This window comes from Danio rerio, chromosome 19, assembly GCF_049306965.1.
Source record: "Danio rerio strain Tuebingen ecotype United States chromosome 19, GRCz12tu, whole genome shotgun sequence".
In the NCBI taxonomy this organism is placed as follows: domain Eukaryota; kingdom Metazoa; phylum Chordata; class Actinopteri; order Cypriniformes; family Danionidae; genus Danio; species Danio rerio.
The window spans coordinates 137,501-150,000 of record NC_133194.1 but is presented as its reverse complement, the minus strand read 5'-3'; the positions used below and the strand labels follow the sequence as shown (position 1 = coordinate 150,000).

The 12,500-nt window shown below is 47.5% G+C and overlaps 1 non-coding gene across 1 annotated transcript in view; it reads left to right on the top strand.

Annotated features, from left to right (window-relative positions):
• The window catches only part of adgrb1b (adhesion G protein-coupled receptor B1b), a 14,725-nt gene extending 8,869 nt beyond the window's left edge, over nt 1-5,856 (top strand). The window contains exons 18-30 of the transcript XR_012394769.1: nt 157-280; nt 1,269-1,372; nt 1,682-1,784; nt 1,871-2,091; nt 2,225-2,291; nt 2,378-2,463; nt 2,559-2,826; nt 2,913-2,949; nt 3,045-3,670; nt 3,752-3,787; nt 3,870-3,974; nt 4,090-4,140; nt 4,222-5,856. This is a non-coding gene — a transcript (adhesion G protein-coupled receptor B1b). The remainder of the gene's footprint in view (nt 1-156; nt 281-1,268; nt 1,373-1,681; nt 1,785-1,870; nt 2,092-2,224; nt 2,292-2,377; nt 2,464-2,558; nt 2,827-2,912; nt 2,950-3,044; nt 3,671-3,751; nt 3,788-3,869; nt 3,975-4,089; nt 4,141-4,221) is intronic.
• The last annotated feature ends 6,644 nt before the right edge of the window (nt 5,857-12,500 follow it).

The window sequence follows — 12,500 nt, the reverse complement described above, 5'->3', positions numbered from 1 at the left end:
TGCGGTCTGCACGTGTGTGTGAGTGTGTGTGTGAGTGTGTGTGAGCTGCTCTGCTCTGCTCTCTCTCTCTCTCTGTGTGTGTGTGTGCGGGCTTTATTTCCGAGTGTATCTAACCCGAGTGTATGTGTGTGTGTGTGTGTTTGTGTGCGCGCGCAGCTCGTCTCTGCTGGGCTCGTGGTCCGCGCGCGGCTGCAGATCAGTGTCTCGCGACTCCAGCACAGTGTGTGTGTGTGACGGACTGACCACCTTCGCCCTGATCGCGAGACCGAACCCCGATCCGGTGAGTGACCGACCGCAAATATATGTTCGTATGTGTGAGTGCGTGTGTGTGTGTGTCCATCTGTGTGTGTGTGTCCGTCTGTGTGTGTGAGGCAGAGAATGATGAAGCGCGCTGATCTTCGGCTGTGGTCGTCTTTATGTTCTCCTCTGATTGATGAAGCGAGGCTGTGATCAATCGATCTTTAATCTGTCTTCATCGATCTGATCAGCTTTTATCAGCGTTTCCGTGTCGTTTCAGTGCATGAGTGTGTATGTGTAAGTGTGTGTGTGTGTGTATGTGAGTGTGTGTGTGATCGGGACCGCTGTTTTGATCTTTTTGGTGCAGAAGCAGTTGCCATGGCAACCGCATCCGCAGCCTCTCGCTGTAATTCAGTTATCAGCGCGAGGGAAAACAGCGCGGCGACGCGACGCGTCAGAAACAGACGCTTCCGTTTATATCCAGCAGCGGGAGCGCGCTCTTTTGACGCGTCGCGTCGCGCAACGATTATCGGGTTTAAAGACCTGTTACACGCCTTCATTGTGTGTGTGTGTGTGTGTGTGTGTGTGTGTGTGTGTGTGTGTATGAATACTAAACGTTTTTTAATTTTTCAAGGGCAAATGAAAAAGGGCAGCAGCTAATAGAACAGCACATGTACTGTGGTGTGTTTGTGTGTGTGTGTGTGTGTCCAAGTGTACAGTCATTTCAGAGGTGGCAATTGCCTACCTGCAGGACACACGCACACACACACACACACTCAGCTGGTAGCGTTTAAATGTGCTAATGTGGAGCAGCAGAGAGGGAATGTGGAGCGCTGCGCTCACCTTCACGTCTCCTTCACACCCGCTGCCCTGTTTCTGCCAGTCATCCAATCCTGAGGGACATGTGTGCGTGTGTGCGCTTGTGTGTGTGTGCGTGTGTGCGCTTGTGTGTGTGTGTGTGAGCTTGTGTGTGTGTGTGTGTGCGCTTGTGTGTGTGTGTGAGACACTGACGTTTCCGTGTTTCTCCACAGAACATGGACAGGTCTCTGTTGCCGTCGGTTACGATGATCGTGGGATGCGGGGTGTCGTCGCTCACCCTCCTCCTCCTCATCATCATCTACGTCTCGGTCTGGAAGTAAGACAATCTGCTTTTCTTTTATTGATCGTCTGCTGATATTACTGTGTCATGGCTGATTACTGATATCCGCTATAGATGAGTAATGAATTAAAGGGCCGGTAACCTCATCACTCAGTATTTAGAAAGCAAAATAAAGCCGTCACAATCATCATATTTATTTATAAAATCATTTATTTCTTGCACTTTTCAATAATTATGTTTATCTAAAAGCATAGCTTTGCACAGCAGTGGAGGCCCTCAGAGTCCCCGGGGCCGAACGCTGCATTGTGTTGAGCTGAAGCTAATGTGGAGTGTTTCCCTCCTCAGGTACATCCGCTCTGAGCGATCCGTTATCCTGATCAACTTCTGCCTGTCCATCATCTGCTCCAACGCGCTCATTCTGATTGGCCAGACTCAAGCGCGCAACAAGGTGAGCCCGAGACCTCTGACCAATCAAAGCTTAGATGCCCAGCTCTGGGGGCGGGTCTCACCTGTGTGTGTGTGTGTGTCTCACAGGTGATGTGCACTCTGGTGGCGGCGCTCCTGCACTTCTTCTTCTTGTCCTCCTTCTGCTGGGTGCTGACTGAGGCCTGGCAGTCCTACATGGCCGTCACGGGGCGCCTGCGCAACCGCATCATCCGCAAGCGCTTCCTCTGCCTGGGCTGGGGGCTGCCGGCACTGGTGGTGGCCATCTCTGTGGGGTTCACTAAAGCTAAAGGCTATGGAACCGTCAACTAGTGAGTAACTGTCCCACTGCCGGTCCGACTCTCTGCTTCACTGTGGAGATGAGTTTAAGGCTGTGTCCTCGTAATGCTGTGTCCTCGTAGTGCTGTGTCCTGTTTGTTCAATGCTGTGTTCTGTTCTCCGCAGCTGCTGGTTGTCTCTGGAGGGCGGGCTGCTGTACTCGTTTGTGGGTCCAGCAGCGGCTGTTGTTCTGGTGAGGAGCCACACATGCTCACTGCACTATTACTGCACTCACACTACTGTCACTGCATTTGCTGACGTGCTCCTGTGTGTTTTCAGGTCAACATGGTGATTGGTATTCTGGTTTTCAACAAGCTTGTGTCAAAGGACGGCATCACTGATGTCAAGCTGAAAGAGAGAGCAGGGTAAGGGAAACACTCAGCCACACACACACATACACACACACACACACACACACACACACTCCTGCAGCATGTGTGCTCACTGCGCTGTCCTGCAGGGCGTCTCTGTGGAGCTCCTGTGTGGTTCTGCCTCTGCTGGCGCTGACCTGGATGTCTGCAGTGTTGGCCATGACGGACCGCCGCTCTGCACTCTTCCAGATCCTCTTCGCTGTCTTCGACTCTCTGGAGGGCTTCATCATCGTGATGGTGCACTGCATCCTGCGCAGGGAGGTTCAGGAGGCGGTCAAATGCAGAGTTGTGGACCGCAAGGATGATGGGAACGGAGACTCTGGCAGCTCTCTGCAGAACGGCCACACGCAGCTCATGGTGAGTGTTCATGCTAGCATTCTCATGACTCTGCGTGCTAACAGCTAGCATGTGCTAACAGCATTTCTGATTTTTCCCATGCACAGTCTGACTTTGAGAAGGATGGCGACTCAAACCGACCAGGTGAGTCTCACATGATCGACAGCTTAATGCATTCATCTCACCAAACAGCATGTGTTCTTAAGATGCTAATCGATTGGCATTGCTCTTCTCTTCAGGTGGAATGAAGAGCTCCTCTGAGGAGAAGATGCCCCCTCCACAGATGCCCCTGCCCCTCGGCCCAAACTTCCACACGCTGCCCAACCCCAGTGGGAAGAGCCACATTCCCCCAGTGCCGGAATACTCCAGCCACACACTGACCCTGCGCAGAGAGAAGGGCCGCGACCCATCCTGTGGGAAACCAGTGTATGTGTGTGACAGCGAGCTCTTCAAGCAGCTGGATGCGGATCTGGCTCGTGCTCAGGCAGAGAGTGTGTGTGCGGACGGCAGCGGGTACGTGCTCCTGCCCAACACCACCTCCACGCTCCGCGCCAAGCCCAAAGACGACTCCAGTGGCTCCAGCAAGTACAACATCAGCACCGACCTTCCGCAGGCACGCCTCATGCACATTAGCGGAACCTACGCCGAGCCGCAAGCTGCCTACGCCACGCAGACGCTGCCCGCTGACCGCGTCAGTGTGTCCTACTCAGAGCGGGACTCACCCATCCAGAACATCCACAACATCTCCAGCGAGAGCCACATGACCAGCAGCCTGGGTGACACCTTCGACTCCATGAACTCCATGATGTCCAAGAGTGAGACCATCTCCACACTGTCCATGAGCTCCCTGGAGGTCAGCGAAGGGGTACGAGACTGCTCCACTGCTCAACCATCATTCTGTTCAGTATCAATGTGATGTTAATGTTGTCCTGTTTCACTCTCACAGAGGCAGAAATCTCGCTATGCAGAACTGGACTTTGAGGTAAACACTCGTGACAAGGCGCGTCTTCTTGGTTGAGTGTGTGATTCTGCAAGGTTTAACCGTTCCTTCATCTCTCTTGCAGAAAATCATGCACACACGAAAGCGTCACCAGAACATGTTTCAGGATCTGAACAGGAAAGTCCACCATGCTGAAAAGGACAGGGAGTCTCCAGCCTCTGACAGCAAGGTGAGCCACTGAACACACGCACACACACACACACACACACACACACACACACACACACCTGAAGATCTGTCCTGTGTGTTTACCCTGCAGTCATAACTCTGTGTTCTCTCCGCAGTCCGTCAGGTGGAGCGTTTCCTCCGCTGGCAGCGACAAGACCAACCACAGCGTAAGTGTGGCCATCCTTTGACAGACATTGAAGATGTTTTCAGATTGTGAGTCTCTAACCCTGACATGTGTCTCTCTGCAGGATAAGCAGCCGGGGGCCATGGACCGATCCTGGGAGAGCATGAGCAGGTCGCAGGCATCTCCGCCTGCATGGGTACGCAAGGACCTGGAGCCGCTGCAGGCCTCGCCGCTGGACCTGCAGGCGGTGGAGTGGGAGAAAGCAGGAGCCAGCATCCCGCTCGTGGGCCAGGACATCATCGACCTCCAGACAGAGGTGTGAGGGCGCAACACCAACGCTGAACACCTCGGTCTGCTTTTATTTGGGAAAGAGAGCGGAAATGAAGGTATGAGCCTGTGGAGGCAGAGAGCGAGCCTGTAGCGTCTGTCATTGAACACGCGTGTGTCCGGCTTCAGAAGCAGCTCTCGGCTCAACATGACTCTGACCTCAGCCATCAGAAGCGGAGAACGGGTTTCAGAGAGATTCTGGCCGGTTCATCGAGAGCTTCTCCCAATACTCTTCCATTGGTCCAGGAGGTGCCTGTGATCGCTCATTTTTCCGCAAGTCCATGTTGTGATGGGCGAATCTTCCCACAGGAGGGTCGAGTGCAGGAGTTGCAGCTCCTTCCGGAGCGGATCTCCCACAATCCTCGCTGCGTCAGACGGACACAGAAACACTGCCGTCCTGTCGTCTCTGTTTCTAGCGCTTTGCCTGAAGCATTTCTGGACGCTTCCAACAAACTTTGGGGAAATATATGTAATGAAACTTGAAGAAACGTTGAGAGCTGAGCATCAGTTTCCATCACTCCTCTGTTATTATTGCGAGACCTTTATGTTACTCGTTGGTTCTACTGATCATGTTATGATTTGAAGTTTCTCCTGTTGTCTGCACATTTGTGTTCATCGAGATTTATTTATGAAGTCATTCCCAAAAGCAGCAGCAGCAGCAAGATGGAGTACCCCTGCAGAGCATTATGGGTAATGTAGGCGGAGCAGCAGTGACTGTGTAGCCTTGGACTCTTTGAGGACGAGCTGTTGTTTCTCCTCATCTCCACCGGATCAGACCACTGTGTTCCCCGTTTCCCACCGCAGCTCTTTTACGGCCTTGTGAACGAAACCCCAGCACATGTTACGGGCTCCGGCCCGCCTGTGAACTTCCGCTCTGTCCGCGGGAGAGACTCCCAGTGCAGTAGAGATGCCTGGACTGGACTGGCATCAGTGCAATATGAGGACAGATGCTTGATGCCCAAGCAGGACTGGCGTTAGAATCTTGATTTTTGTTAACCATTTTCAGAGTTTTATATATCTAGTCTTTATAGAGCATTTAGAAACCTTTAACACTGTTCACAGACTATATTAGATATTAAACGAAGGACGACACAAGACGTGTGTTTTGCTGCTAAAAGAGGAAGGAAAAGCACGTCGTCCACACAGAGTAATAGCCTAGAGATATATTTGACTGTGCTTCAGGAAAGCATTATAGATTTTTTACTTGATTCCTCCATGCTGAGACACTGAACCTTTGGGCGTCTGTACGGCCACCAACCTGTGCGTCTCTCTCTGTACGTGACGATATCCTTCCTCGCGTTTCTGCGTTTGCGGGAGGTTCCTGATGTCTGTCTGAATCTGTGTGTATTTCACCTCCTGCTGTGAATGTACATGTTTGAAGAATAACAGGTTAAAGTGTCTCTTTGGAATAAAATAAAACAAATTAAAATGACACCGCATCTCTCTCTCTGTTTTCTGATTGCAAATGCACTCCCTGCAGCACCTAAACGAGTGTTTTCAGACAGGTTTCCCCTCGTCTGTCATTGGTCAGTCACTCAGATCTCAGCCCCGCCCACACAGTGTGACCTGTGTTCATTGAGCAGATGACTGAACATTAAATGAGCACAGCGCACACTCTCTGAACATTATGTGCAGCGCCATTACTTCACAGTCATTCATAATAATCTGTCATCTCTCCATGTCTAATGCCAAAATCACTTCATTCATTCATTCATTCATTCATTCATTCATTCATTTTCTTTTCGGCTTAGTCCCTTTATGAATCTGGGGTTGGAATGAACTATAAACTTATCCAGCACATATTTCACGCAGCAGATGCCCTTCCAGCTGCAACCCATCACTGGGAACCACCTATACACACCTATACACTACGGCCAGTGTAGTTGATCAGTTCCCCTATAGCGCATGTGTTTGGACTGTGGGGGAAACCGGAGCACCCGGAGGAAACCCACACCAACACGGGGAGAACATGCAAACTCCACACAGAAACACCAACTGACCCAGCCGAGACTCAAACCAGTGACCTTGCTGTGAGGCGATCGTGCTACCCACTGTGCTTCCCACCAAAATATGAGCATGAGCATAAGCTGACATAGGAGATGACTGATTTCTGAGTATATCTCTCCAGCTCAACACCTCCCTCCTGTTCAGCAGAATCTACAGGTGTAGGAGTCTCCTGAGCTCATTCTGTGGAGGACCTTGGCGTGTTCAGCACCGGCTGGGCTTCCTCTCCCTCTTACTGCATCTGCTTGGTTAATGTTGGAGGAGGCAGAAGTCATTCCAGAGGAGGGTTAATACCGACACTCACACTCTCATTCATAAACCCGTCCCTGAGTGATGTGATGACGAGGGTGATCTATTCTTCTCCTTCATTACTACTCTTATTCCCCTCTCCGCTCATTTCCGTCTCTTTGTTTGAGTCACCGCTCGCGTGTGTCATGCGGTTCGTCAGGCCCATAATGCACTGCTGCGGCTCTAGTGCTGGATGTAAATGCACAGTGGCTCTCGGTGCCGAGGGAAATAATTGTGCGCAGGGGTGTTATTTCATTCCTCATGACGGTATGAATGTGCCACTCAAACCTTTGTGTGGGTTTTTGTCTTGCTGCACTCAAGCCAAGAGAATGTAATTGCGGTGTTGAATATTGTGAGTCACATGATCGCGCCGCCATGAATGAGCAAGTGGGCGCTCGGGGATTACAGCTGCGCTCCTGCGTCACGGCCAAATGCCAGCAGACTTTAGAGAGTAATTCTGCTCCACAGGGAACAGCTCTCAGCGGCCGACACACAGAGACCTGCGGGGACTCGACAGCTCAGAACCGCTAATGCTAACGCAGAGAAACATCAGCTGAAGAGCAGCAGAGCGCGCCGGGGTTCACGTACTACTGCTAGTCCAGCACCAGCTCTAGCTGAGACCTCCAGCGGTGCTGTCTAAACTGGAAAAACAAGAGCATACTGAACACATAACAGCTCAGAACAACCTAGCAACCAAATCACAACTACTCAGGACACCCTAGCAACCAAATATCTACTGCTCAGGACACCCTAGCAATCACACAACAACCATTCACAACACCCTAGCAACCAAATCACAACTACTTAGGACACACTAGCAACCATATAGCAATTACTTAGGACAAGCAAGCAACCTCACAACAACCACTCAAAACACCATAACAACCAAATCACAACTAATCAGGACACCCTAGCAACCATCCCGGAAAACCTTAACAACCAAATCACAACTAATCAGATCACAGTAGCAACCATTTAACAACTGCTCAAAACACCATAGCAACCAAATTACAACTAATCAGAACACCCTAGCAACCATCTCGTTAGTAACCAAATAACTATTTCTCAGAACACTCACAACAACTAAAAACACTCAAACAACCACATAAATAACTAGTCCAAACACCCTAGCAACCAAATCACAACAATTCAGAACCAACTAGCAACCCCACGACAACCACTCAAAACACCATAGCAACCAAATCACAACTAATAAAACACCCTAGCAACCATCTCTGAAGATGTTAGCAACCATATAACAATATGCAATTGCATAAGCAACACACCTACTCAGAACACCCTAGCAACTCCATAGCAACTGCTCAGAACTCAGGACTAGTGGTTAAATCAGGTCCTGCTGTTGAAGTAAAGCGTCTGTTCAGTGTGTGTGTGTGTGTGTGTGTGTGTGTGTGTGTGTGTGTGTGTGTGTGTGTGTATGTGTGTGTGTGTGCTGAACTGGACTGCATCTGCCTCTATCAGCAGCAGAGTTTGATGGCAGTGGGTGGAGAGCGCCTCCATCAGGCCGTCTCTGTCATTAGCATCTGCGCATCATGAGGAAATCTGCAGCTTCTGAAACACTGAGCGAGCCCGCAGAGAAAGCGTCCTCACACACCTGAGTCTCCTACAGCAGAGGAGCCGAGAGACGAGTGGAAACCACACCACTGCTCAAAGAGCCTCGCTCCTGCACACCTGATGCACACAGGTGATGATTACGCTCTGTTACTCATCTTCCTCTCCCTCTTTCAGGTGAGATTGTGAAATTTCTGTAAAACTCTCCTCCTCATCCTCCATCGCCATGGCAACACAAACCATCCAGCATCTTCTCTGCAGCCTGGTTACTCATGTCAGACAAACAGCATCCCCGAATCAACCTGCGCACACACACAAACACACCTGCACACACCTGCACACATACAAAAACACACGTGTGTATGCAAATGGAAAAAACCAGCACACACACACACACACTCAGACAGGCACATGCACACGCACACACACACACACACATTTTCTGATGTTCAGGTTATTAGATAAATGGGCCACTTCTGCTGCCTGTAAAGCGATCCAGATATCAGATGTGGAGATCAGAACTGCAGAACACCGGTGCGTTTGATCTGAAAGAAGGAAGGAAGGAATGAATGAGTAAATGAGTGAAGGAAGAAAGAAAAGAAAGAATGAATGAGTGAATGAATGAATGAATGAATGAATGAATGAATGAATTAACGAATTAACGAATTAATGACGAAATGAAGGAATAAATGAAGAAAGAAAGTAATGAATAAATGAATGAATGAATGAATGAATGAATGAATGAATGAATGAATGAATGAAGGAAGAAAGGGAGGAAGAAAGGAGTAAGTGAGTGAAAGAAGAAAGGAAAGATGAATTAAGGAATGAATAAAGAAATGAATGAATTAATGATTCAATTAATTAATTAATTAATGAAGAACGGGATAAAGGAATGAGTGAGTGAATGAATGAAGGAGAAAAAGAATGAATGAACTGATGATTAAGTAAATGAATGAACAAACAAACAAACGAATAAATGAACAAGTTAGTTAATTATTAGAGGGTGATGCTGTGGCGCAGTGGGCAGCACAATCGCCTCACATCACTCAGGTCACTGGTTTGAGTCTCGGCTGGGTCAGTTGGTGTTTCTGTGTGGAGTTTGCATGTTCTCCCCGTGTTGGCGTGGGTTTCCTCCGGGTGCTCCGGTTTCCCCCACAGTCCAAACACATGCGCTATAGGGGAACTGATCAACTACACTGGCTGTAGTGTATGAGTGTGTGTGTGTGTGTGTGAGTGAATGAGTGTGCATGGGTGTTTCCCAGTACTGGGTTGCAGCTGGAAGGACATCCGCTGTGTAAAACATATGCTGGATAAGTTGGTGGTTCATTCCGCTGTGGCGACCACTAATTAATAAAGAGACTAGGCTGAAGGAGGATGAGTGAATGAGTGAATCTAGAGCTGAAACTGAGGTCACTCTGAGAGCCGTCTGAATCTGGATTGAGATGCAGAACACACTCAGGTGACCCTCATGAACACACACACACACACACACAGCGCCTCAGTGACGTCAGCAGATGTGAGTCTTCTGGTCTTCAGTGATGTTCTTGAATGTCTGACTCTCAGGTGTGAATCAGGAGCCGCTCTACAGCTGTGCTTCAGTAAAGGACTGTGGAAGTGTTGACAGGTACAGTATGTCCAGTGTGATTCACCAGGTGAGTCAGCCGTGTGTGTGTGTGTGAGTGTGTTCTCCTCTTCTGCATGTGCGTCTGCTCACCTGTGTGTGTGTGTCGGACAGACTGACCTCACCTTTCTCTGCAGATGATGGTTGCCAGGAAACCATTTCCACTGGCAACAGCAGAAGTGGAGCAGAGAAGAAAACAGAACATGTAATTGGAGGAAAGCGAGTCTGCGGACGCCCATATATGGGCACGGATGTGCAGGAGCTGATAAACACTTCCTGTTATTCTGAACTCTCGGGTCAGCGGATCTGAGATTAATGATGATGGTGGCGGTCTGCAACACAGGAGAGCGCTGAGGTGAAGACCTGTGGAGCTCCTGTGAACGTGCTCACTATAAGAGACGACTCTGGATCAGCATCTACTGTCGGCCAGACACAAACATACACTAAAGCAGACCTGCGCTGCTGCTGTCAACACGTCTCTGCTGTCTGTAGTGTGTGAGTTTGAGAATACCCCACAGATAATGTTCTGCAGCTCTCTGAAACTGACCCTTTGATCCTAATTAGGCTGTCACTTTAAATGCAAATGACACTGTGCTCTTTTCAGAAGAAGGCGGAGCTACAGACGGCTGTGTGACAGATGTAAAACAGCAGTGTGTGTGTTGAGTACTGGTCAGGTGTGCATGTGTGCTTCAGTGTGAGTGTGTGACACAGCTGACACACACACACACACACACACACACACACACACTGTTGGGGTTAAACCCTACAGAAAATTGTCTTGTGCATAAAAGGGCTTTAAATATAGTCCTCCTGTCCTTATCCTGGACAAACAGAAGCAGAGGCAGACAGAAGCTGTGGAAGTTTTTGCTGTTTCTGTGCAGAAGTTTGTAAAAAATCTTTATTATGAATTATTTTATTGATTTTATGCTGGATGATGTTGAGAGTATACTAACTTTAAACCTAAAACATGAAATAAAACAAACTTTTTAACTGTATTTAAGGTTTACAATGCAAATCTAATTAGATCCAGCTGCTTGGTAAAGTCTCATATATATCTACTAAAATACGGGAAATATAACTTTACACACTCTATTGTGAATAAATTATAGAAATATTTGCATATTATTTAATAATATTACTAGAAATGCATATGAAACATGAATAAATGACTGTACATTTACACACATTTACATCAGTAAATAAACAGACTCAGTAATGGGCTCCAGAAACAGCAGAACTCTCAGTATGTGGATTGAGTGTGTGCCTATATTCATAACCCTGACCCTGAGCCTGACCCTGAGCAGTGTTCAGTGCCGGCTCAATGATGCTCCTCTGCTCAGCTGTTGATCAGCTCTGCTCAGTGAGTGTCCGGCTGCTGTGATGATGAAGTATTTTGTTGTGAACACTGCCCTCTCCTGACCGCCTGCTTTCCTGCTGTTCTCAGATCTGTGGATGTCCACTGGAGGTTCTGCTTGCTCCAGAGCTGCAGCCGCGGCTCCACATATAGAAACATAATATAGTGAGAGAGTGAGTAATGGTAGATCAGGGCTCTTTTTCTCAAAAGGTGGATCATTTTATAGTTATGTGCTTCATTTTCTAATCAATTTTTTTAATAATATAGTTATATTATAAATAAAATATTCGTTTTTATTTTAATATTCTATTAAATGCTGCATCTTAGTGACATTTAAGCACCATTGTTTGCTGGATTAACCTGTCAGATGATAATCATGACCACAATTTAAAAAAAAATAGGATATTGCCTATTGTCATTTATTAGACAAATAACACACAATTTGGCCATTTGAATAATAAATTAAATAAATACATTTAAAAAGTCAAGGATGACAACAATAGTCTAACTGGTATAAAAATTAAACTTTAATATGGGCCGCTTTTGGTGCTTCAAACCTTTTTATTGGTCTTAAAACCTTTTTCGATAGGTTATTATCATGAATTAATGATGGCATAGTAGTCAAAATAGGACAAAAGTGCTCATGTTTGGGTCAAATTCTGGACCGTAGTCAGTGGGTGGGGGTCTTTTGTAAAGGTAACGTTAAACACTGCAGTATACTCAAGCTTATACTACAGTAAACTGTGCTGTATTGCAGTGTAATATACTGTACTCTAGAGCTGGAGAAAACTACAGCACTGGCCCATTTGTTTATATTATAGATGTTGTGTTACCATAGCGACTGTAGAATCACCACAACAGATCAGTTACTGTAGTTGTTGCGTTACCATAGCGACTGTAGAATCACCACAGCAGATCAATTACTGTAGTTGTTGTTACCATAGCGACTGTAGAATCACCACAGCAGATCAATTACTGTAGTTGTTGTTACCATAGCGACTGTAGAATCACCACGGCAGATCAGTTACTGTAGTTGTTGTTACCATAGCAACTGTAGAATCACCACAGTAAACAGTATATATTGTATTTTTGAGTTCTTATTCTCTCAGCGGGCATTGTGGAGATATCCATATAAAGCTGGGCTTTTCAAATACAATATACATAGGCATATATATATATATATATATATATACTCACTAAAGCGGACAGATGTTTATGTGTGTATGTGTGTGTATGTGTG